The sequence below is a fragment of the Gobio gobio genome (genome assembly GCF_949357685.1).
Source record: "Gobio gobio genome assembly, chromosome: 21".
Taxonomy (NCBI): domain Eukaryota; kingdom Metazoa; phylum Chordata; class Actinopteri; order Cypriniformes; family Gobionidae; genus Gobio; species Gobio gobio.
Window position 1 is genome coordinate 42,158,302 of NC_137117.1, and position 26,738 is coordinate 42,185,039.

The 26,738-nt window shown below is 42.7% G+C and overlaps 1 protein-coding gene across 2 annotated transcripts in view; it reads right to left on the bottom strand.

The window, feature by feature from the left end:
• Positions 1–26,738, bottom strand: part of opn7b (opsin 7, group member b) — a gene marked incomplete at both ends in the record, with an annotated part of 132,426 nt that overhangs the window by 13,931 nt on the left and 91,757 nt on the right. The window lies entirely within an intron of this gene.

Sequence of the window (26,738 nt, forward strand, 5' to 3'; positions counted from 1 at the left end):
ACTGGAGTCGATAAGTAATTCATTTTTTTTTGTGGACTGCTTTCATCACTGGGCATACATGATATGGACTGGTAAATGGACTGCATTTATATAGCGCTTTTAACAGACCAATGGCCATCCAAAGCGCTTTACACATTGCCTCACATTCACCCATTCACACATTCACACACCGACGGCGGTGTCTGCCATGCAAGGCGCCATCCAGCTCGCCAGGAGCAGCTGGGGTTAGGTGTCTTGCTCATGGACACCTCGACACTTGGTCAGGTGGAAACGGGGATCGAACCACCAACCTTCCGGTTTGTAGACAACCTACATGAACCACTGAGCCACTGCCGTCCCCAATACATGCCGATACATGGTATGAGTGCCACAGCAGAAATTACAGATGTAGAGGTACCAGCAGCACTGTCTGGTGCATTTCCCGATATTAAAGTTGTTGCAGGGCTGTCTGCTGACTGAAAAAGAGGGAGATTTTCCTTTAAAATAGAGACCATAGGGATTTGCATTTGTGGTTGTGGGTCTTGGCACGTATCTGGTGGATTAAATTTGTGTTGTGTCCGGACAGGGGGAAATGGAGGGGTTCATTTGTGGGCAAGACATGGTGGAATGTGCCACTGATCTGTAGATGGCACAGCAGATGTTTTGACAGCCTAAAAACACTCTGCTGTGAAGTTCAGGGTTGAGTGCGCCCCATGAAGGCATTGGTTCCACTGGGTGACCCGTACGACACACTTTGTGGAGAGGAGTTTGTGGTACATGAAGAAATGCCCTCCTCCATATGACAATACAAGCTCCGCTATTAATGCCAAATAGTCATTTACTTCACACTGCCTGTGGGAGAAGGCTGAACAGATTATTTCTGTGAAACAGCTGAAAGCTGTTAAAAACTTTAAGAAATTATACAATGCGTGATGAATGTGGGGTTGAATTTTTTAAAGTGACTGAAAAATTCTGCAGTCTATTTGGCAGTTAGATTCAGAAAGGAGAAGCAGAGAAAGTAGAGAGGAGAGAATCGATGTCTGCACTGTATATTGAGATTTAGACTGAAGGAGAGAGTTGGGAGTGAGAGGAGCCGGGGCCACGATTTTTAATGGAGGCAGCCTTATAACTGGATCGGCCCCCTGGGCTTGAGGAGGAACATAGCAAGAGGACGAAAAAGTCATTTGTAGCAAAAAGACAAGACGAAAAAGGGAGTGGAAAATAAGCCGTGTGAGTCTTTGTCGCTAACAGAGGCAGTCATCCACTAGCTTCTACCGCTGGGATTGTAGGCCATGGGAAGGGGAGAGGGTTAGATATGGCTGAGGTAAAGTACTGAGACACCTGGGCCTGCACCGCAAGCAGAGGCAGCCTGACGTTAGTGTCTGCTGCGGGAGCTGGAGGCAACGGAACGGAGAGAGAGTTGGAGAAGGCAGGAAGGAAAAGTATCAGTTGGTTGGCTGAGGGGAACCCAGCAGGCATAGCGACGAACGGCACGGCGACTGGAGGAGCTGCAGTAAAGGGCTGAGTGGAAAGGGAGGGCGAGTGAGGCTTTGCAGCTGGGCTGCGGCCTAGGCTTGCAGAAGGCCTGATGCTGCGGCCCGACACTCAAAGAAGATCCGGCTTTGCGCAGGAGGATGTTGAGAGACACGAGTTTGGGGCTTGCAGGCCTTGCTCACTGTCTTAGCTGCTTTGGAGGCAGAGGTTGAAATAGAAGAGAGGATAGTTGTTTTAGGGAGGACTGCACGTCTGCGTTAATCAGCACTTGTCTCAAGCCTACTACTGTCCATTTTTCGATGAGAGGTATTGTTGGCAGGGCCGAAAGATTGGAGGACACCTGGGGAGGAAGGTGGATGTCTTGTCGGTGGGGCCGAGGGTAGTTATTCAGACCGGCACTCACACGATGAAGCCTGGGGCTCGGTAGCGGTGTCAGACGGATGAGTAGTCCTGGGGCCGGCAGATTGCAGCAGAGGATCCAGAAAGAAGATGGGTCCTTTTGACTTCCATAGTATGGAATAAAACGATGGAAGTCAATGGGGCTGACATTTATCAAAATATCTTCTTTTGTGTTTAGCAGAAGAACAAAAGGATCCACAAATTGTTCGAAACCTGTGTGAGAAAGTCACACAGGTTTCGAACAATTTGTGGATCCTTTTGTTGGAGCATTGGCAGCTGATGCAGCAGGAACCAAACAGCTGTGAGAATGATGTGATAGCTAGCAGATTGAGTAAGCCTGCGCTATCTAGAGTTTCATGACTGAACTTTGTATTTGTACCCCTTAAAAAAAGTTATTTATATTGCAAATTTTTATTTCTGATAGTGAGGAAACTTACTACACCATATAGAATTCAGATTATGTGGACACTGGTGTGGTTACATTTGAAGAGTTCTGGTGCAAAAGCCTCTAAAAGCCACCTCGGTCAAAAATTAGATACTGATTGAATGCTCTCCACACATAGTATACGTTCATCAAATACTTTCCCTTCAAACCCACTAAATCCCAGCCTCAGCCCATTCAGAAATACCGGTACTTAGATAGAAATCTATACATAGGTGCTTGACAAAATACTAATTTTAAAGAAAGACGTCAGACGGTCTTAGAGGCTTTTGCAAGTGAAGTCTTCACTTGTTATTGTACCACTTCACTCACGGCTCATCCAATGAGATTACAGAGCCAGAACTATCTTGCTTTAGTAAGAGGTTGTGTCTGTGCACAGCACTCAGTTGACTCTCCATGGATTCGAGCATGTTATATAATTAATTTTTTACGGTCTCAGTTTTTAGAGGTCTTCATTTTCAATTCATGAGATTGAATTACACTCCCAGAGTTTTGAGGTACAGACCTTGCGGGATATATATAAAAAATTTAAAATATATGCTTTTTCCATTTGTTTTGTTTTGACATGTAGCTCATTTATTTATTTGGCAGAGATTTCCTGTGCCTGTTTTCACACCTTCATGGAAGTAGAGCGGAAGAAGCTCAAACACATTGTGGTTTCAGCAAGCGCACAAGTTGACTACATAGTCTTGCCAATCCCTGGCTTTTATTTAAAATCACTGGCATACTCTGGTGAAGTAATAGTGCCCACTTCTCCCACACACACACACACCATATTCATGCGGACCATGTGACGTCACTGTACTTTTGTCATTTGTACTCCATTTTGGGACCCACTTTATAACTACTATGTACTAACATTTTAATTAATAATTTGATACAATGCAATTATTGTGTACATACATGTTTTTACATTGTACTTACATTTAAAAAAATACCTGAATGTAATTACGTCTGTAATTAATTTCTGTAGGTACATTTGTAATTACACTGTTGACACTTCCCTTACACCTAACCCTGCCCTTAAACTTACCCATACCACCACACCTGTGCCTAACTCTGCCCGTATCCCACCTCAATATCAGCAAAGGTCTTTTGCAATACAATATAAACACAGTAAGTACATTGTACTTATTTTTTTGATGTAAGTACATAGTACTTAAGGCCACCTAATATAAAGTGGGGCCTTATTTGGACCCCGGTCACAGCTACGCAACCTGTTTCAGTCTATGTGCACAGCAGCCACAACTACCAGAGAAAGATCAATGAAACACTCCCAGAAGGTTCACAACAAGGTTACAATATGCCCGGAATATGTTGTGTAGTTAACAACAGTCGTCTGAGAAACACGAACTACAATTTTATTAGATCCCAAATGAGTTATATCGGCGGATTAAATGGTTGGCTTCAACCAGAAGGGACCACTGGCAGCCAAACAGCAATGCACACCATTAATAACTACTGGGACTGTCATATGCATAACATTATAATGAGGACACTATTGTAATAAAATCTTGTGAATTCTCTGGGTTTGGTTGTTGTTGTTGTTTCAGTGCGCTGTTGTGTGAAAAGCGCGTCGGTTTAACATATACATTCTGCACATTACCACATAACTTAGTTCAAGCATCACTTATGTAGATATAAGTTGTAATATTCAGTTATGTTGTATAAATATCTGATTACTCTCATATAGATGCGTTTTGTTGCGGTAAATAATCCGCAGCATTTCTACTTGCTAATCTATCTTCAGTGGAATGCGCACATTCAAACGGCAACACAAAGCATTAAAGGGTAACTAAACACCAGCTCAGAGCTTAACTCCACCCACTGGCAATTTTCAAAAAATGCTGGAAAAGTGGGCAGAGCCCGGCGGACACAGAGGGGACGAACCGAGGGCGGGGCTGAGCGGAGGGCGTGCACCTGAGACCCGCAGTGACGGATTGATTGACAGCTGTCAGACTCGCGAGTCGCAAAGATGGAGAATGACTGGAGTGACGCCAGCTTTGCAACAGAGCGGTCGTTTCTCCTACCTTCACCTGAAGTGGAGGAGGGTGGATTGTCTGTTACAGACACAAACCCGGAGCCTCATCAATGCGAGCCACTGCTCAAACTGCGTTAACTCCCGATGCCGACGATGCTAGTGAAGCAGCCGCGCAAGAGAACTGACCTAATCTATCTGCGTCCGCGGCAACCACTTGCGTGTCAGGGTTTGAAAGCGTGTCTCATGTATGAAAATTATCTGTACACATGACGGGCGGCAATAATATTGCAAGAAAAGCCTGACGTGTACTGACAACTGCATTATTTAACCGCATTTTCTTCAATACAATGTTAAAGCAAGTGTCAAGTGAGTTTCATTCATAATGTTTACTTCATGTAACATGACAGTTCATACTGGAGTGAAGCCGTTCTCATCGTGTGATTGGGGGAAATATTTCTGAGGGCGTGGTGAGCTCGCGCTAGGGGCGCGGATAGTGAGCCGTTGGAGGTACCATCCTACGTCACGATGTACCACAACGTCCAATAGGAAAATTCAACTGCAGTAGCCACCGTTCAACCTTAAGAGGGCAGCACTTTGGCGGTTTTACACCATATTTTATAGAATTAAAACACTTTATACTCAAATGTCAAAACATTTACTCGAATCAATGAACAGCATTAAAGGTCCCGTTCTTCGTGTTTTTTTGAAGCTTTGATTGTGTTTACAGTGTGCAATATAACATGTGTTCATGTTTCGCGTGTAAAAAAACACAGTATTTTTCACACAATGTACTTATCTGTGTACTGCTGTTTCCACTGTCCTAAAAACGGCTGGTGATTTCCCTGTTCTATAAAGTCCCTCCTTCAGAAATACGTAACGAGTTCTGATTGTGCCAGCGCTCACCGTGTTGTAATTCGACCACAGCTTAGCGCACGTGCCAGCAGTTCCTGTGTTGTGATTCGACAGCAGCTTAGCGCATGTTGGAAAGGTCACGCCTCTTAACGTAGAGATGTATGCGTTCAATAATCTCTACAGCGTCCCTGGGAAAGCCAAACAAAGGTGATTTGACTCCTGGATGAAAATAACAGCGTCTCGACGACATGGTGATAAACACACTCAACGCAACAGTTCCTTTTCTCCACGCGACCGTCCGCTTCTCCACGTGGGACAGCAACAAGACCGCGCCCCCTTTTTCGCGTTTCTTTGTGGGCGGAGGTTAGTCTGTTCTACTGCTCTACTGACGTAATTATAGCAGGAAGTACCAGGATGTAGTCCAAGCCAGCCGTTCGCTGTAGGCTTTGAAAGGGAACTTCTGTTAAATAAAATATCTCGCTTGGCATTGAACTTTGAGCTTTATAATTTTACAGGTATTATTTATGCTCTAACAGCAACATTACACACTAACTAAAGTTTGAACAATGGGATCATGCGGAATGGGACCTTTAATAAAGCCCCAGTATTACAGATCATTAACTAAACAAAGTTGGTTTAGGGTTTAGTTACCCTTTAATAGCTTTGGGGAATTTGGGGCGGTCATATTCATAACATTATAATCGTATACACAATTGTAATAAAACGTTGTGAATTATTTGGGCTCAGGTGCCGTGTTTCAGCGTGTTGTCATGGGAACGCATTCACGAAAAGCTCTTTAGTTTAGAGTGTTAAGTCACTTCAGCGCTCTCAAACAGCATGTGCAACCAGTAACATTTAAGGGTAACTAAACACCAGCTCAGAGCTTAACTCCACCCACTGACAATATTTGAAAAATGCTGGAAAAGTGGGCAGAGCCCAGCGGAGACAGAGGGGGCAAACCAAGGGCGGGACTGAGCGGAGGGCGTGCACCTGAGACCCGCAGTGACGGATTGATTGACAGCTGTCAGACTCGCGAGTCGCAAAGATGGAGAATGACTGGAGTGACGCCAGTAGCTTTGCAACAGAGCGGTCATTTCTCCTACCTTCACCTGAAGTGGAGGAGGGTGAATTGTCTGTAGACACAGACCCAGAGCCTTATCAATGCGAGCTGCTGCTCAAACTGCGTTAACTCCTGATGCAGACAATGCTAGTGAAGCAGCAGCGCAAGAGAACTGACCTAATCTATGAACAGTCAAATCCTTAGACTGAATGCCACTAAAAATAGATCAGATACATACAATGTATTTTCCTTCAAATGAACTGAATCAATAAGCAGCGCAGGACCAATAAGTTCAAACCTAATAGCCTATTATAAACAGATTTCCTCAAATAAGTTAGACCTATATACGCCAGCACGGTATTGTTGTTCGTTACCGCGGCAACCACTTGCGTGTCAGGGTTTGAAAGCACATCTCATGTATGAAACTTATCTGTACACATGACGGGCGGCAAAAATACAGCAAGAAAAGCCTGACTTGTACTGGCAACTGCATTATTTAACCGCATTTTCTTCATTACAATGTTAAAGAAAGTGTCAAGTAAGTTTCATTCATAATGTTTCTACTTTATGTAATATGACAGTTCAAACTGGAGTGAAGCCGTTCTCATCATGTGATTGGGGGAAACATTTCTGAGGGCGTGGTGAGCTCGTGCTAGGGGCGCGGATAGTGAGCCGTTGGAGGTACCATCCTACGTCACGATGTACCACAACGTCCAATAGGAAAATTCAACTGCAGTAGCCACCGTTCAACCTTAAGAGGGCAGCACTCAGACGATTTTACACCATATATTGTAGAATTAAAACCCTTTATACCCAAATGTCAAAACATTTACTTGAATCAATGAACAGCATTAATAAAGCCCCAGTCTTGCAGATCATTAACTAAACAAAGTTGGTTTAGGGCTTAGTTACCCTTTAAAGATATATTATTTTAATACTAAAAATATTTTCTCAAAAACATTGCTGCATTATTTTTATTAACCAGCACAACGTATTGTTTTCGACTCTTCAAAACAAAGAGGAATGGTTAACAGGGTTTATTCAAGACAGCCCAAAGCAACAGGCAATGTAAACAGGTGAGTAGACACACAATAGAGACTTGAGCCCCGTTTCCCCCGAAATTACCCGGAACAATTTGTACCTGGAACTTTTTTACAGGAACTTTTTTTCCCCCTGACCTGCTACTGTCTGCGTTTCCACTGCGGCCTAAAGTACGTGAAGATTAGGCAAATTAGTCCAGAGATGTGGGACTGCGCTCGGCTGTTCCTCCCAGTCAGCGATGGACAGAAATAATTTTTGTGCGATACTGTCTGCAACAATAACAAGTATGGAGGAGATGCAAGCAGTGCTGCTTTTGCTAGTTATGTATTGGTTTACTAAAGAGGTAACTAACAAAATGGCAGAAAAGAGACGAGCACTGATACTAAAGCGTATTCTAAAAGCTCGTAAAGCTACATTTAAAATAAGACAACGTATGTTATTATTAGCTATTACGGACATTGACAGTGAGATGGCTGAGACGAACACGCGACATCGGACACCAAGAGCAAGACTGATATTTACTGAATGCAGAACGAACCTTGCAAGACTTTTAAAAATGCCGGTTGAAATAAAAGGCTAGGTGGAGTCAACCAATAAGCATGTTCAGCGCCCAAGTCCCACTCCTGAAAGTTCCTGAACTTTGAAAAAGTACTACCTTGCGAGCAGGGCCGTTTGGAGGGGGAAATATTTCCTGTACAACTTTCATTTCCTGAAAGTTCCTGCGGTGGAAACGCGGCTTTGATGTTCTTTAGAAGTGAGAATGATGAAATGTCTTTTCCTTACAGGTGCAGGGACTCGTGGGATATGGTGAAGAGGAAACCAGGTTAGATACACACCTTGACCTCAGATGAATGAACATGGAGAGTGAAAGTAAGACTTGAAGGTAATCACTGGAGAACAGGACACGGGGGAAATCGCTGGAGAAACAGGTAGGTAGTCCATGTTGCATGAACGAGACTGGACAACTAACTGAGAATTTTATGTAGCTGTGCAGTGTAGTTTAGATGCTTGTGAAGTGAGCTGATGAGGTGCAGGTGTGCGTGATTAGTTCTCTGGTGACTGGGTACGCTGTGGTTGACTGGTGAGAGAGCCTGGCAGATCTGTCACAATGGTTCAATTAAAATAATATCCTTATTGTCCGTGCGGAGGCTATTTCATTTTATTTGAAGCAGATGCATTTTGTTTCTTTACATGTAGCCTAAGTAATGTTGTACAATAATCCGTTTGCATTTAGGAATTTTATCTTTATGTTAGGTAATAGATTTTTTGGAAGCACTGGTCACTTGGATTATGTACAAGATATATGCAAGTTATTCTCGTGCGCGTTACTGTAGAAATGTCCGGAAAAGCAAGTTGGCGTTGCAGATTTTAAGGGACAAAACACAGTTGGATGTAATAAATTAGGATCACAACCAATAACAACTGTTTTTTTTCCAAATATCAATATTTTTCTCAAATCGTCTCATCTAGAATGTGCTGTGTGTGTTGCCATGTCGGCAAAAAATGGCAGCGAGCATGGTGGAAGTGACGTCTTCGGTACCCACGAATAACATGCTGTGTAGTGTAGTTTAGATGCTTCAACTTAAAGGTGCAGTGTGTAGTATTTATGAAGATCTATTGACAGAAATGCAATATAATATAGATAACTATATTTTCAGTGATGTATAAAGACCTTACGTAATGAACATTTATGTTTTTATTACCTTAGAATGAGCCATTTCTATCTACACACACCGCGGGTCCCCTTACAGTGAAGTCGCCATCTTGCGCCGCCATGTTTCTACGGTAGCCCTAAACGGACAAACTTTTCTACAGAGTGCTAGTCACTCTCTGCAATCTCAGACGACGACTTCTTTGTCCTGTGTCGGCCACCGTAGCTTCTCTATGTGCTTCGAAAGGGAGGGGTGAGCGATGGGCGGTTGCAATTCACAACTTCACCACTAGATGCCGCTAAAATTCACACTGCACCCTTAAGGCTGTACTTATAGTTTAAATGGATTTAAAATGCTTTTGTGGTTTCGGGCAACTCCTTTTGTTTTCTTTGTTTTACACAGTTCTGAAAGTCATATTGTGACTATATGAAACACAGCAGACATCACAATTTTATGGTGAAATGACTGTTTTCTCGTGTCAAACCGTGATGATTTTGACCATAAACAATGTACTGTTGCTTTACTCGAGGGTGAGCAGCAATGCAGCAAAAATAGACTTGCTGCCAAAATGATCACAACACTGCTCCGTAAGGATGGGCTGGCCATGATGCTAGTTAGTTAAATGGTGTAAGACAGCTCTATCTCTGATCACAGCAGCTTGGTTCTCCTTGACATCTTGCTGAATGAAATCAGAATAAAAAAGGCCCTTCATCAATCATTCGTTGGGCTGGTTTACATTTAATAGCAAGAGTCATGGGTGGGTGGGAATTTCAAGGCTGCTGCATTGCAGAAATTGAGCCGCGGCTCATCACACTCCTCGCCCTGTTTCTCTCCTCATATTGCTTGATTTCACCACACGACTGATGATAACACAAAGAATCAAACAATGAAACTACAGATATAAAAAATGTCTCTGCAGGACTAGTTCAATTAAAAATACAAATTGTCATCTTTTTGTACCTGTTATCTAGTCTATATTCTCTGATTGTTTTGTATGAATATATCTGAACATGCAATATATCAAAATAAAGAACAGAGCCTCTTCTTTTAAAGGGGTGGTAAACCACGATTTCACTTTTCTAACTTTAGCTAGCGTGTAATGTTGCTGCTTGAGCATAAACAACATCTGCAAAGTTACAACGTTCAAAGTTTAAAGCAAAGGGAGATATTTGCTTTTAAAGAAATCAATTTCTAAGAACTACAGCAAACGGCCAGTAGGCGACTACACACATTCCTCCAGGGCTGGTGACATCACCAGGCTCAATATTTACATAAACCCCTCCTCCGAGAATAGGGCTCGGGCGCTGCGTTGCATTCTGGGACGTGGCGGCCATGTTGATGGCCTCGCGAATGTAAACATACAGCAAAACGAACGAGGAGAAGCAGAGTTGGGAGAAAGAAAAACTATGTTAAAATCCCGAAAAGGATGTGGAATTTACCGGGATACGTTAAATAGGGAAGGCAGGGACCGGTATATGGACAAAATTGGAACTATTAACGGTTTGGATTCATATGAAATTTGCAGTTCAAAAATGGATGGGTTCAGGAGCTGCAGACCATGAAGCCTATGTAATGTTAACCTTTTACCTTGAAGCATTCTGCACCGTTCTGTGTTCTCGGGTTGCACTACTTGCAAATAAACACTGAAAAATATCTGATTGTGTGACACTTCTTGCTTTTGCACATTATACGGTTATTGCGATTGTGTGACACTTCTTGCTTTTGCACATTATATTGATTTAAGTATATTTATTTTGAAGATTGTGGGTATGGATGCAACAGACACTTATGGCTGTATTTAATGCACATTTATTTTAATTCAACGCTAGGGCTCATGTTTGTCAGAGCACAACATACATACACAATCTTATAGAGGAATGTCATGTATTCGTCCTTGCTTGGCAACACCATGTGAATCGGTACTTTATCTGACAAAATAGTGTACTTGTTGCGGACGGTTACAATCACCCTTTCCACGTGAATTCGGAGGTGGGCATTTTTTCTTGTGCTCCCCACATCTCTTGCATCCAGCTGACAGCGTTCTTTTGTGAAAGCAGGGATCTTTACCTCGGCACACATAAGTCCCACACTGTCCTTTATGTCAAAGCCGCGATCAGCCAACACCATATCCCCAGGTAACAGTTTGTCTTACAAGCGCGATCCAAGCGAGCCGACGACTCTTTGTTACCTCGGATGGTTGCGTCTCCAAGCAGGAAAGAGGTGGAAAGTTAATCCATTTTCGAACTTTTTCCCATGGCGATTATGTGATCTAGTGTTACACCCCACAATGCAGCAACGGTTTACCATGGTTTCCAATAATAACGCCAAATTAAGACACACGACTGAGAGGGAGCACGTCTATAAACAGTGCGCAGTAGTCCGAGTAGCAGCAAATGAGGCCATCAACATGGCCGCCACGCAAAGTAATGACGTCATACGCCCGAGCCCTATATTAAATATGGGGGGTGAGGCCATTTTGTATCGCGGCGCTGTTGTGGTATAGTTAGGCTGGAGTGTTGTTGCCGCGATGCCGAGGAAACGCTGTTATATTCATCCGGATTGCAGGTCTGGGGTACTTGCTTTGTTCAGCCTTCATAGGGACAGGGGTGCGTTGCAGAGCGTTTAACATACAGCATGTTATATGCACGTGTGTATGAGCCAGAAGGGAACAGGCGCGTGCGGGGCTCCCGCAGCACATCTCACGGAGGAAAACTTCCATCTTCGCGAGTTCAATGCCGGATTTGCACAATGTCAGCTGCATAAGACAAACACTGCCAGTGTGTGAATGCACGACACGCGCGGGGCTCCCTCCCCTCCCGCAGCACATTTCACGGAGGAAAACTTCCACAATGTTCGCGAGTTCAATACAGGATATGCACAACGGCTTGTCCTGAAAGCTGGATTTACAAACAGAAGCTGTTTACGGGCCACAACCTGTAAGTCTGATTTATTTTTCATCGATGTGTTTTCCTGTAATAGGTTGTACATTGTAGCAAGGAAGTAAACAGATGACAACACTGTTCTGCAAACCAGTCTGTTAAATGCTCATTCATACTTAACGTTATCCGACGGACACCTATCGTTACAAACACTAACGTTAAAATCTCAACAGCGAACCTGGCATTAGTGTAAATGATTCTTTGATTAGAGCTTTTATGTGTTGTTTATCTACAGGCATGCTAAACATGGTTCTGTGTGTGATTTGGCTAACTTACTAGTAAAGCCAGTGTTTAGTGTTTTGGGTTAATAGTTCTTGCGACAGATATTTGGCTATAATCATTCTAAAAATACAAAAGTAACAGTGCCATTCAGTATCGATCACTATAGATCCGCAGTCTTTACTCTTGAGGACTGAACAGGTTCTGCTCGATCATCTTCATTAAAATGTTCTGGGTCTGATTCGGGCTCATATGGTTTTATTGACGCCGTTGTTTCTAATACTGACCAAAGCACAGCCTCCGGTAAAGGTAAGGGGCGTGACGTTCCCGACAAACGTGCACTGCGTTTAGCGAATCACAACACACTGGGCCAGCTAACCAATCTGAGCCCACTGCGTATTTTTGAGGGACTGGCTTCATACAACCCGGAAAGCATCAGACCGTTTTACAAGGAGGGACAGAGCAGTGTAGAATAAAGGTCAAATATATGAAAAATAATGATTTTTGCATGAACACATGTTACAGTGCACCCCATAAACACAATCAAGCCTTCAAAAGAATGTGTTTTACCACCCCTTTAAACAACAACAACACGTTTTAATGCATTCTTTTTTTTATCAACACTTGAATGTGGTTAAGTTTCATAAAAAAGCAACATTTTGATCAAAAAGGTGAGAAATTATCATGTTTTAGGCAAAGACTACGTACGGATGGGATTCAGAACAATGATCAAAACACAGATGGAGTAGATGGAGTCCATCAACACCCCCAAAGCTTTACAGTCCTGTAGCTCGTCCTGGGTCAACATTTCATTCAGTAACATTAGGCAGTTTACATATACATATGTATATGATATGGTTTTTGTGCATATCCAATTGAAATCCGATCAGATTTAGCAAGTGTGAACAGCAAAAAATATATATTTTTACAAATCCGCTTCGAGCTACATTCATATGTGGTTTGAAATCCGATTCAAATCACATTTTTGGAAACCCAAACCCTAACTCTGATCGGATAACGCATGGTTTATTTTACTTTCTCACTCCACGTAAATCGTAAACGTCAGACGTTGTTATAGGAAACATGCTGAAAGTCACCGCATAAACAAGGTTGTTCTGTTGTAAAGTGCCAGACGAACAGAAAAAAGGCAAGAAAGATGTTTTGAACCCAGCAGAGACGACAGCATGGAATAAAACCATGCATACCAGCCTCATACGTTTCTCCCACTGCCTCAGAAAACATAGTAGTCCATCACATTGTGATGTTGTAGCCTAAATAAAAACATCTGTATTGCTAACCACTCCATGTTGCGGTTGTTGATTTTGCCGTCAACTCCACACAACATCATTGCCATAAAAGATCAATGCTGTTATTCCAGAATAACAAAAGACCACCATGGGACACACAAATCTGAACAGTTGTGATACACAATGTGTACAGTCATTCATTTTAGATCAGATTCCAGTTGGATAGACAAATAAACGGATTTGGACTGACAATGTGAACATGTCTGCCAAGCTGGAGGCATGGTCACTACTGGATGACTCCTTTTTTGTTCCATGGGAAAAAAAACTGCCTATACATTTGGATGAGTACAAAAACAAGAGAAAAATAGAATAATATAATAGTAAATAATAACTGAATTTTCATATTATGGTGAACATGGTTAACAAATAGACATTGTCAAAGTCAACAGTTTGTGTGCATGAGCTGACATGCATGTGGTGCACATGTCAGTTCACTCTCTTTTTCCATATTGTTTCCTGTTTTATCTCACACCAAACTCCATCAATAAAATGACAAAATAGAAATGAAAACTATTAGTTAAATAATGTAAAACAGCTCTTTATCACAGCAGCTTTTCTCCCTCTCTCTATCTCTCTGTTTAAAATGGGAAGAGAAGGCAATCCATCCATTATTTGTTGAATTGAGTTACATTGACTGATTATGTGTGCAAGGTCTGAGCTGCTGTTTCAGAAATTGAGCTTCTCACAATACACAGTACTTAAACCTTTTATATCCTTGATTTGTCTAAGACTCAATCCATAAAAAAACACAAAACAATGGTTGTCGATATTGCGATCTTTTTTGTAATATATAATGTTGCAAGAGCTAATAGACCGTGCCTGAAGGTGCTATTTGAGAATAAATGCCAACAAATATGGTTTGAAGAAGAATATTTTGTTGTATTATTTTTTTGTGAATTTTGGATATGTATTAGTTCTATCTTTTTTCGATACATTTTGACTTTTGGACTTTACAGCGCTCTGGAGTTATTGGAAATGTTTGGATCACATGAATCGGAAACAATCCTTTACAGGGCTCTGAAGCAAGGCTAAAACCTCTGCGTCAGTCAATCTCTTGCTGACATTTCAAAGGTAAAGCTACGTTTTAGCTTAGCAATAGCATATAAAAACAACTACAACGTTTCTAGGCAACAGTGACGCACAACTTCACTGGAGGGGAAAACAAGCAAATACGCCGTCTGTAATGTATATGGTCAATTTTACCATTATGGGCATTCTAGGTAGAAATACTCTGAACTCTATTGGGTTTAATTTCAATAGTTATTACATTGCAAAATTTAAAAACGGTCAAAATGTTCTAGTGTTAAAGGGACTTTGGTAATACACAGAACCGTCGGGTTAAGCCGTGTTTTATCGTGAATAAAACACAGCTATTGACCAATCAGAATCAAGGACTGGAACTAACCGTTTTATAAATATTAAAGGGTTAGTTCACCCAAAATGTAAATTCAGTCATTAATTACTTACCCTCATGTCGTTCGACACCCGTAAGACCTCCGTTCATATTCAGAACACAAATGAAGATATTTTAGATAAAATCTGATGGCTCTGAAAGGCCTCCATTGGCTCAATGCACGGTTCACTCTCAAGTAGGATGACCACCCGTCCCGCTTTGCATTGTACCGCACAGCATTTTCACCCCTTGTCCCGCATGTCGCATATTGAGAAAATGTCCCGCATTTTCATCAGTCTGTTGATTTTCAATGATCATATTGAGAAAACATGCATGCGTTCTTTTGCGTTTTTAAGAAAGCATTTTATTTATTACTTTTGCGGCTTCGTTTTTCACCTATATTTAACAGCGCTTCGTCAAGTAACCCGCCTTACACAAAAACAACAGCCGCTTTTTAAATCATATCCAATGGTTGAAAAGAAAGGAGTAAACACGGTCACTTGTTCGGTTCTTTGGGTCACGAGGAAAATATATTGTTAAAATGTATGGTTATAAAAAAGTCTGCTTAAAATATTGAGAACAGTAGGATTTATTTAAGCAAATTTATATTTACGTCATGATGATTATTTGTTGCGTGAGGTCATTTGGGTATAAGCATGCGCAGTTGCGTTGGAAGCTTCATAAAAAACACAGCGTTATTATTATTCACAATCCATCGTCAGGAGCACACAGCCCGTTGGTATGTAGCGAATTTAGAACCTTTGAAAAGTTTATCATAAGCTACGGTCTGCTGTACTTTAATTTAGGAATGTTTAAAGTTTCATACTTGTGTATTTGTCGTCATCGGCTGCGTTTAGTCCGTGCTGAGAGACTTAATTTGTAGTTAGGTTAGCGCGTGTACTGTTCAGTTCTCTCGGTTTGCGATATGTTTGAACACTGGATAATTAACAAATTACCAAGTAAACTAATGTAGCAGACGGTTGTGTGGTAGGCGATGGAGTTGCATTCATTTAGTAAAACATTGAACTATAGTGTTATAATGATTAATGCACCTTACCTGCCGACTCGTGTGATAGTTATACTCTGCGCATGAGCGCTGCTATGCATGATGGGAAATGTAGTTTCTGTGGTGTTCTAACGCAGCTGTGTAAGACTGTATTGGAGATTATATGATAGTGTATTCTTATTTATAGCAGAAATAGATCTAGTTATTTTACTGTAACTACTTCATGTTTGTTTATTTTGCATTATATATTCAATGGATATATTTGTAACACTGTTTATTTCTTATTTCAGGTTTATGACCTGTGGTCAATTGTATAAATAAAACAAAAATACAAGACTAATGACAAACACGAGTCGTGCCACGTGTGCTTCCTGTCACTAGCCCATTCGGATGGCTGAGAATTTAAAAAGATCCGAACAGTCATAAACCATTTAGGCCTGCCATTCAAACATTGTGGCCCTGTTCTGAAGCCTGAAGACCAGAAAATAAATTAGTGACTGGTAACCTTATCTAGTTAAGTTAAAAGCCCATCTATACTGCCTATTCACTTGCTAGTCTGCAAACCTAAGAAGAAAGAAAAAAGCGAATTAACAAGATGGCAGAAAAGGAGAAAATAGAGAGGTTACGGCAAAAGCGTTCAGCAGCCCAGACTGCGTTCACTAAAAGAGCCAACCATCTCACCTCCAGGGCCAATGCGCTAGAAGAAAGGGATCTAAAGGCTGAGTGGAGAGAGTTCAAAGGAGATCATACCAGAGTGGAAGATGCAGGATTTGAGTATGCTATGGCCTTACGAGAATTAGAAGACGAAGAGGCCACAAAAAAGGCAGATCAGGTTGACGAGAAAACACTGGAATGCCATCGCAAGTTTGATGCAGTTAAACACCTCATCCAAAACAGCTTCTGGACCAGATTTGCTGAGGAGCAGATCTCCACCCTTGTAAAGGAGGCTAACTCATCCCTGGATCACGCCGAAGCAACCGACCATCTGCAGCTGTCTAGGAAGGAGTGTGAACTGATGAATAGAAACTTAGAACGAGAGGTATGTGAAGTCAACAGTCTAGTAATTGAGTGGACAGAAATTATTCCTCATGCCGCACTAAAGGAATCTAGAGACCGTAGCAGGATGATGAGAAAGCGACAAGAGAGACTGTGGGATAAGTGGGCATGGCAACGCAGCACTTGGTCTGAAGACGAAGAGGAGCAGAAAGAACTGGTGAAACTGGAAGTTACCGGGAAGAAAGATGAAGACGAGGAAAGCCAGACCGGTGAGCAAGCCGGCGCGTCTATTGGTTCTTCTCCTAACCGTAAACTGTCCTGTCCCATAGACAGTCACTTCCCTATAAGCGAAGTTCAGCATGACCCACCCATCGCTCCCACCTATCTCAGTTATGGTGGACTTCCAAATGCTACAAGCACGCAATTGCAAGTCCAAGGTGCTCCCAACATGTACCCAGGGCCTTTCCATTTCAAGCCCCAAATCATGTTGGAACGTGCACGCCTGCCTACATTCTTTGGTAACATGAGAGATTACTACCGTTGGAAAGCTGAATGGGAGGACCTTCAGCAGCTGGGGAACCCTCATGGTTTGGAAAATATAAAAAAGTTCCATCTCATAGGAAGTTTAGATGACAAAGTCAAAAAGGACCTCGTCTTGTCCAGCTGTGGATCTGCTACTGATGTGTTCAGGCTCCTGGACAACAAATATGGAAATAAGCCGAAAATAGTGCTACTTATTTCAAAAGAAGTACATGACCTACCACCTGTAAAGGGAAACAGCCCTAGAAAGACGATCGAACTAATTCAAGCTGTGGAAAGAGCTCTTCGTGACCTCCAAGTCCTGGGGGAAGAAGATGCTGTGAAAAATCGGTTAGTAGCACAGTCGATTGAGAGTAAGTTACCAGACTCTCTGAAAGAAAAGTGGCTAACTCATAAGAACGACCCTGCAAGCGGCTTTTCACCCAGAAATCACTTCGATTGTCTAATGGAGTACCTGAAAAAACAGGAGGACATTCTTGAGGAGCTAGATCAACTGCAGCCTAGTTCGAAAGACTATACTGAGAGGTCACAGGAAAAGAGTAGAGAAAAGAAGGCATTTACCAAGGCTACATCAATCCAAAAGGGCTCTCAACCTAGTTCATGTATAACTTGTGGGGACGAAAAGCATGCAGGTAGATTGTTTGCGTGCAAAGCCTTCAAGAAGCTCAACCTGTCAAGCAAGAAAGCTCAGTTAAAGAAGTCAGGAGTATGCCTCAAATGTTTGCGCATCCATAATGAGGACGGCTGCTGCACTGAAAGGTTTCTATGCTCCAAAGAAGACTGTCATAAAGGAGGGTCCTCAGACCACAACTACTTACTCTGCCCGTTGCCACAGACGAAAAAGAACGATAAAAAGAATGAAGAGCAATGCAAAGTGAGAGTAGAGAAAAAGAGACTTGGTTTGACAGAGAGACAGGAGGAGGTTCTTGCCAAGCTCTCTCCAGAGCTAAAAGCAGAGGTCAAAGAAGCTTTCTCAAATAAGATTTCAACAACAGTGTGCACTAGTTCAGACAGTGAGCCAATAGAGTACCCCGTAGTAATGATGCTACTCTCCGTGACGACTAACTCGGGCCAGCTAATCGGTACACTGATCGATCTTGCTTCAGATACCAATTATATCTCAAATGAAGCCGCTGAGCGTCTTAAGCTGAAAGGCGAAAACATCAAGCTGATTGTGCAAGGAGTTGGAGGAATGGAGAAGATAGTTGCTACCAAAAGGTATACTCTGAGACTAAGAGTAAAAACACAGAAGGGTACAGTGGCGGAGCACAAGCTCCTATGTTACGGCCTGGAGAACATAGCAAAAGTGAACCAAGCAGTCACGCCACAGCAACTACTGAAATTCTTTCCTAACATCGCCGCACATGACTTGGTCCGTCCAGAGAAGATCGACCTACTAATAAGTCATAGGGAAGGTCGCCTGGTCCCACAGCCAATCAAAGTGGAAGGAGACCTCGTCCTCTGGGACGGCCCTCTGGGAATAACGGTCGGAGGAGCTCATCCTGACCTCTTCGAGAAAGTAGATTTAGCGGTGCACAGGTCCGAAACTCATTTTGCACGTTCTATGAGATCAGCTTCGAAGGCTTATAAAGAAGTCCTTGTTGACCCAACCGAACTTGCCAAAGCTAAAGTGGTTAATGGAGAAACAATCCTCAGGAGTACTTTGGTCACCAACAAAGACATTTTCGATTGGTTCAAGTGGGACAGCGTCGGCGCTGCCTGCGACCCTCAATGTGGTGGCTGCAAATGCGGCAGATGTCCCCCTGGTGGTAAAGAAATGACACTAGGAGAGGAAAGAGAAATAGAAAAAATCAAAGAATGCCTCACCTATGTGCAAGCAGACAAGCACAGCAAGTCTCCTCACTGGGACGCAACTTATCCATGGAAAGGAGATCCTGCGACACTGCCAGACAACCGACGTGCAGTGGAGGCGACTTTCCTCAACACTGAGAAACGCCTCGAGAGGGAGCCGGAATGGAAGGCTGCGTACAGGGAGCAAATCCACGAGATGATCTCAAGGGGAGCTGCAACCAAACTCACTCAAGAAGAACTTGAGAGCTGGAAGGGACCGAAGTGGTACATCAGCCATTTAGTCGCACCAAATCCACACTCATCCTCTACCCCTGTAAGAATTGTATGGAACAGCAGCCAAGAGTTCCGCGGAGTGAGTTTGAATGACCTTTTGTACAAGGGCCCAGACGTCCTCAATCAGATCAGAGGAGTCCTTCTAAGATTCAGGACTGGATTGTACGCCGCCTTAGGCGACGTGAAGAAAATGTATAACTCTGTTTGGCTTAAAGACACAGAAGTTCATCTCCATCGATTCCTCTGGAGAGACAACCCAGAGGATGAGATTCAAACCTTCGCTGTCGTCAGGGTTAACATTGGGGACAAACCTGCTGGCTGCATTGCCCAGGTTGCTATGAGGGAGACTGCTAATCTTCCACAGTTTGCAGCCATGGTTGAAGAACGCCGTGTTCTGGTAGAAGACAGCTATGTCGATGACATATTAACATCCCACAATGACATCAAAACACTGGAAAAGATCACCAACGGAGTTGAAAAGATCTTGGAGGCTGGAAGCTTCTCCTTAAAACCGTGGATTTTGACAGGCCAAAGTGGGAGGTTAGAAACTGCAGCTAACTCCAGTAACAGTGAGACAACTTTGTCAGCGCCTAAGACTCTTGTGTTGCCAAATCAGATGCGAGACGAAGAAAGTAAAGCGCTGGGTGTCGGCTACGAACCAGAGACCGACAAACTTCGGGTGTTGACGTCCATCAATTTCTCAAAGAAGCGAGGCAAGATGAGGACGGGAATTGATTTGAAGGAAAATGAAGTAAGAAGTGGAACTCCAAACCCCTTAACTCGTCGAGTACTTCTAAGTCAGGTCGCTGGGTTCTACGACCCTATCGGGTTTGGCACTCCAGCAAAGCAGAAAGGAGTAATGCTCGTAAGGGAATCCTACCAAGAAGCAAGTATTGGTAATCCAACTAAAGATACTTGGGATGACCCACTGTCGCCAAGAATTCGGGAGGCTGCTATTAGACTCTTTGAAGAGTACGTGAGACTTGGCAAGATAAAGTTCGAAAGAAGTCTCACACCTTTTGGAGCCATGGGCCGCCCTATGGGTGTCACGTTTTCGGATGGGAGTGAGGCTTCCTATGGCGCCGTGCTTTATCTCCGCTGGGAAACGCAAAGAGGAGTTGTTGTGAGGTTTGTTGAATCGAAAGCCAAACTTACTCCTCTCAACCAGAAAGGGGACGTGATCAAGGCAGAGTTATGTGGCGCTGTCTTCGCAACCCGGTTGAAAAGGTACTTTGAGAAGCACTGCCGCCTTGAGGTCAAACGCTGGGTCCACTTTGTGGATAGCTTAACTATCTTAGGGGCAATCCAGAAGGATAGTTATGGCTACCAAACTTTCTTCTCCAACCGAATTGGTGAAATACAGATGGCTGGGCCAGTGGATGACTGGAGGTGGGTTGACGGCAATCTCAACATTTCTGACATCGTCACTAGGGGAGCAACTCCTGAAGAGCTCGATGAAGAGTCAGAATGGCAACAAGGCCCCGAATTTCTAAAAAGACCTGAGGCTGAATGGCCTGTGAAGATGGCCAGCGAAATTGTGACCAAAGTTGCTGATAAGGTAAAAAGGTTACAAAGAAAAGCATTCTCAGCTGTAACAACCAGAGCTCAATCGCAAAAGGTTGCAAAACCCTGCAGCACTGATAATGCCGCTAACGTGGGAGTTCATATACTACAACCACTCCCAAAAGACCAAGGTCCAACTCAAGCAGTAGAAAGGCAGAGAAGGAAACTTTGGGGCGTGTTTCTTGTGCGCCTGGTGGAGCCCAAACGGTTCAGTAGTTTATCAAAACTATGTGGAACTGTCGCTTGGGTTCGACGAGCTGCAGAATCTTGGTTAAGAGTAAAGAACCAAGCCTTGAATTCAGCAAAGTGGGAGGCAAATAGTTCTAAGCTATCTGTAGAAGAGAGAACAGTTGCTTTTCAAGACTTAGCCCTTGCTGCCCAGGACGGCTTGAACTTTAAGACTACAGCCTTGAACCGCCTAGTTGTAACTAAAGATGAAAACACAGGACTCTTGCTGTGTGGCGGTAGAGTACAATCTTGGAGTGAAGACGGTAGAGCAATACCGTTGATTCCTTTCCTGTCATGGTTGGGGACTTTGCTGGCTAGAGAAGCTCACAAGGCCAATCATGAGGGTGTTGCTGCTACACTGCTACGTACGAGAAGAAAAGCTTGGGTCATAGAAGGCCGAAGGATAGTCAAGAAGATTATGAACGAGTGCGTTACTTGCAAGAAGCAAAGAGCAAAGCTATGCCAACAAGTAATGAGCGACCTTCCTCATGAGCGTACGAGCAGAGCAAACCCTTTTGAGTATACCACATTGGACCTTTTCGGTCCCTATGAGGTCAGAGATGCAGTAAAGAAACGGACCAAGAAAAAGGTTTGGGGAGTTGTATATTGTTGTATGGCTTCCAGAGCCATCCACGCGGACCTTGTTGACGACTTGTCTGCCGAGAGCTTTCTTCAAGCCTACTCCAGATTCACTGCCCTGAGGGGGCACCCTCGGAAGTTATGGTCTGACAGAGGCACAAATTTCATGGGTGCCAAGTCTGCTCTGAGAGATCTACATAAGCACTTAGCATGCTTACAGAAGGTGGCTGTCGAGGACATAGCAGCAAAAAATGGAACTGAATGGCAGTGGGATTTCCATCCTGCGGACTCGCCCCACAGAAATGGAGCGGCCGAGGCAGCTGTCAAACTTGTCAAAAGAGCTCTCAATAGTCTCGGTGGAACAACCGGTAGCTACACCTGGGGGGAGTTCCAAACTCTTCTCTACCAAGCAGCCAACCTAACTAACGAGCGACCCATCGACGCCAAGGCGCAAGAGCAAGAAGATGCAGTAGAGTACTTGACTCCTAATTCCCTCATCCTGGGACGCACCGGACAAAGAGGAGATATGCAAAGTGTTGACTTGGAAACTCACTCTTGGCGTAGGCTGAGGGCTGTTCAAGCGGGAGTTGACAAATTCTGGTCAAAGTGGAGTGAACTAGCGGGACCGAACTTGTTTATCCGGCATAAATGGCACAGAGTGGAAAGAAGTGTCCGGGTTGGAGATCTGGTTTGGATCGCAGACCAGAATGCCCTGAGAGGACAGTTCCGGCTCGGTCGAATCGTTGTCACCTATCCGGACAAGTCTGGAGTGGTCCGAGATGCTGACGTGGCGACCTGTATAGGCCTTCCTGCCTCCCTTGTTGCCAGGACCCAGGCAAAAGATTCTACTTTACTTTCTACTATCGTTCTTCGCAGGGATGTGCGGAGATTGGTCGTATTGATTCCTGTTGAAGACCAGCACAAAGAATAAAGTCCTTACCATTGGGTACCCAAGAGACGTTTATTTTTTTTAGTTAGTGGGTAACCCTGGGAGGCGGCTGAGTGGTTCAAGGGCAAACCTACACTCAGTAGGAGGAAAGGTGGTGGTGCCTACCTCCTTAGAGAGTCTTTTGAGCAAATGTAAACATTGAAAAGGATTTTCTTAATTCTGTGTATGCTGCAAAACTTGACTTTAAGTTGTTGTGTCTACTGAAAGACTCAAGATACTTTGTAGTGGCCTCCTTGAATTTGCATCAGTCGGCCAAGTGGGAGGTGTTCGGTTCTTTGGGTCACGAGGAAAATATATTGTTAAAATGTATGGTTATAAAAAAGTCTGCTTAAAATATTGAGAACAGTAGGATTTATTTAAGCAAATTTATATTTACGTCATGATGATTATTTGTTGCGTGAGGTCATTTGGGTATCAGCATGCGCAGTTGCGTTGGAAGCTTCATAAAAAACACAGCGTTATTATTATTCACAATCCATCGTCAGGAGCACACAGCCCGTTGGTATGTAGCGAATTTAGAACCTTTGAAAAGTTTATCATAAGCTACGGTCTGCTGTACTTTAATTTAGGAATGTTTAAAGTTTCATACTTGTGTATTTGTCGTCATCGGCTGCGTTTAGTCCGTGCTGAGAGACTTAATTTGTAGTTAGGTTAGCGCGTGTACTGTTCAGTTCTCTCGGTTTGCGATATGTTTGAACACTGGAAAATTAACAAATTACCAAGTAAACTAATGTAGCAGACGGTTGTGTGGTAGGCGATGGAGTTGCATTCATTTAGTAAAACATTGAACTATAGTGTTATAATGATTAATGCACCTTACCTGCCGACTCGTGTGATAGTTATACTCTGCGCATGAGCGCTGCTATGCATGATGGGAAATGTAGTTTCTGTGGTGTTCTAACGCAGCTGTGTAAGACTGTATTGGAGATTATATGATAGTGTATTCTTATTTATAGCAGAAATAGATCTAGTTATTTTATTGTAACTACTTCATGTTTGTTTATTTTGCATTATATATTCAATGGATATATTTGTAACACTGTTTATTTCTTATTTCAGGTTTATGACCTGTGGTCAATTGTATAAATAAAACAAAAATACAAGACTAATGACAAACACGAGTCGTGCCACGTGTGCTTCCTGTCACTAGCCCATTCGGATGGCTGAGAATTTAAAAAGATCCGAACAGTCACTAGTAGGTTGTGACGGCTGTCAATCAAAATGTGGAGCGGTGATTCGTTCCATGTGTTCCCTGTCAGAAAACGAATGGATAGTTCGGTAAGATTAACTAATTTCATGTTGTTTTATTTGTTTCATTATTTATTTATTTGGATTTTAGTTCCACTTCAGAACTGTTTCAAAAATAGTTATCTGCATGATGCCTGCTTCCTTTGGGCTCAGTGATGCTGAATTTAAGATTATACAACATGTTTCCGGTTATGTTTTAGTGTTGGTAACATGTCCCACATTGTCCCACACAAACTTAGTAATTGTCCCACATTTGGTTTGTTTGATGGTGGTCACCCTACTCTCAAGACCCTTAAAAGGTACTAAAGACGTCGTTACAAAGTCCATCTCACTACAGTGGTTCTAAAATAACTTTATGAATCGGCGAGAATAGTTTTTGTGCGCAAAAAAACCCTAAATAATGACTTATATGGTGATGACGATTTTAAAACACGGCCTCATGAAGCTTCGAAGCGTTATGAATCAGTGAGTCGAATCATGATTCGATCGCGTGTCAAACTGCTGAAATTTGGCGATCCAAACTGCTGATTCGACTCACTGATTCATAACGCTTCGAAGCTTCATGAGGCCGTGTTTTGATCTCGTCATCACTATATAAGTCGTTATTTAGGGGTTTTTTGCGCACAAAAAATATTCTCGCCGATTCCTAAAGTTATTTTAGAACCACTGTAGTGAGATGGACTTTGTAACGACGTCTTTAGTGCCTTTTAAGGGTCTTGAGAGTGAACCGTGCATTGTGCCAATGGAGGCCTTTCAGAGCCATCAGATTTACACTAAAATATCTTCATTTGTGTTCCGAAGATGAACGGAGGTCTTGCGGGTGTCCAACGACATGAGGGTAAGTAATTAATAACAGAATTTTCATTTTTGGGTGAACTAACCCTTTAATAAAGCCTATTTCACAAAGAGATTCTGGAAAATGTCCTTGTTGTACAATAGCTTGGTTTTGTGCATTCGCACTGAGCTTTCCTGTGTTATGTGCTTTGATTCACACAGTCCTGTAAAGACTAAAGTGATCTAATTCTTCTAGGCTAGGGTATAATGGAACTGAACAGGCGCTTGGTAATAGATTTAGTTTAATTGTGTTCCCCCAAGCATAATTAAAATGAAAGGAATTGGAATGGCGTTGATTGCGGCAGTACATTTAGATTTGCTCACATTGCATCAAAGCAGCGTTATATGTAAAAAGCAATAAAGTTATCCATAAACAGTCCTCATCTTTTATTTGTGTAGCCTACAAGAATATAACAAGCCTTTTCTCCAAACACTATTAATCAAAATTGATAATCATTATTATAGTACCAAGGGCAATGACAGACAATATTGATTTTGTCATAACATTGCAGCCCCACTAGTGTGAAAGCCCTGGTTTGTGTCTGGAAATTGACTTTCAAAAACAAACCCACCTTTAAAAAAAATATTCACTGAAGTACAAAGTGTGACCACGAGCCCCCGAATCCGTCATGCCGTGTTATGTAACAACCTGTTGTTTTTTGTTAGTTTTGTTATATAGGTCTCCACAAATCCTCTTAGTTTTTGAAGTCTGTCTCAACCATCTTTTTTCAAGTTATAAGCAGTTTCTTTCTGTCATTCTTTCATGTTTTTCATCTCCTTTTGTTGCTGTCCTTCTCTTGAGATGCCTTGTTTCTTTGTCTGAAGCACTGAATGCGTTGTTTTCATCCTTGTAAGGAACTAGACTGGCTTTGACATTTTCAACACAATTACTAGCCTGACTGTGTCCAACTGAAGTCTTCATCTGCAGCATCTGCAGACGTCTCCTGTCCACTCTAACATATCAAATTCCTGTGGTGTGACAGTGGCAGTCCATTAGTGGAGGCAAAAAAGGCTCAGCCTCCCTAAATATTATCCAAAAAATTCTAAATTCTAAATTTCTATATTATATTCAAGATTGTGTTTTTTGAGTCAAATTAAAACTCAGATGCATAAAATGTATAATGTACCTTTTCTTTCATGTGCAGTAGAGAAATGTTAAAGAGCCCCTATTATGGATTTTTGAAAATGATGTGTGTAACATAGCTCTAAGTTGACTCTGAGTCAATTAAAACATTTTTCAAACGAGTCACAAGCCGCTTCGTTGTGACGTCACGGCGAAGCATTAGCATATTGCCCATCCCCAGACATCAGGGAAACCTCAAACACTGCAGCGGATACTGGATAGCATCATGTTGGGAAGACGATGTGCTCTACAATGTGTTTATTGTGTAAGTATTGTGTAAGTATCTGGCTAATCGGCTAACTCAGGTTATTAATGTCTTACTGAAATACTACTGTAAATGAGCTGTGGACTGCACTATTACCTAAAACTTTGTCTATTAATGCAGGTTCTGTCATTCTTACTACTTTGAGTAAAGATAAAGGATGGAGCAAGATTTGTTTTGCAAACATTAATGTTTACATCAGATGGGCTTTCGTGTGCGCTGTTATTGATACACTTCCCACATGTGCACCACATATATATTACACACACACACACACACACACACACACACACACACACACACACACACACACACACACACACACACACACGTTTGTTTTTGTGAAATGTGAGGACATTCCATAGGCGTAATGGTTTTTATAACGTACAAACCGTATTTTCTATCCCCCTACACTGACCCTGCCCCTAAACTTACCCATCACACACACACACACACACACACACACACACACACACACACACACACACTGCCCCTGCCCCTAAACCTACCCATCACACACACACACACACACACACACACACTGCCCCTGCCCCTAAACCTACCCAT